We start from the raw sequence: 389 nt of genomic DNA on the forward strand, positions 1-389 counted from the left end.
CCCGGGTGGCGGCGGCGATGTGGGCGCGGGTGCGCCACGTGGCGGTGCGGGGTTGGCTGCGGGCGGCGGCGCGGACACGTCCGGCCGTTTCGGACGCGTCCGGTGGCGGCGGGGGAGATTTTTTTAGGGTTTGTCCGCGAATTTGGAGGAGGGGGCACCTATTTATACATAGAAGGAGCTAGGAGAATCCAAATGGAGTGCGGTTTTCGGCGACATGATCGTGATCGAACGGCCGAGAGGATGGAGGGGGTTTGGATGGGTTTTGGGCCACTTCAGAGGGGTGTTGGGCTGCAACACACACGAGGCCTTTACGGTTCCTCGGTTAACCGTTGGAGTATCAAACGGATTCCAAATGGCACGAAGCTTGACACGCGGTCTACCGGTAGTAT

Source organism: Triticum dicoccoides, chromosome 3A, assembly GCF_002162155.2.
Source record: "Triticum dicoccoides isolate Atlit2015 ecotype Zavitan chromosome 3A, WEW_v2.0, whole genome shotgun sequence".
NCBI classification, from domain to species: domain Eukaryota; kingdom Viridiplantae; phylum Streptophyta; class Magnoliopsida; order Poales; family Poaceae; genus Triticum; species Triticum dicoccoides.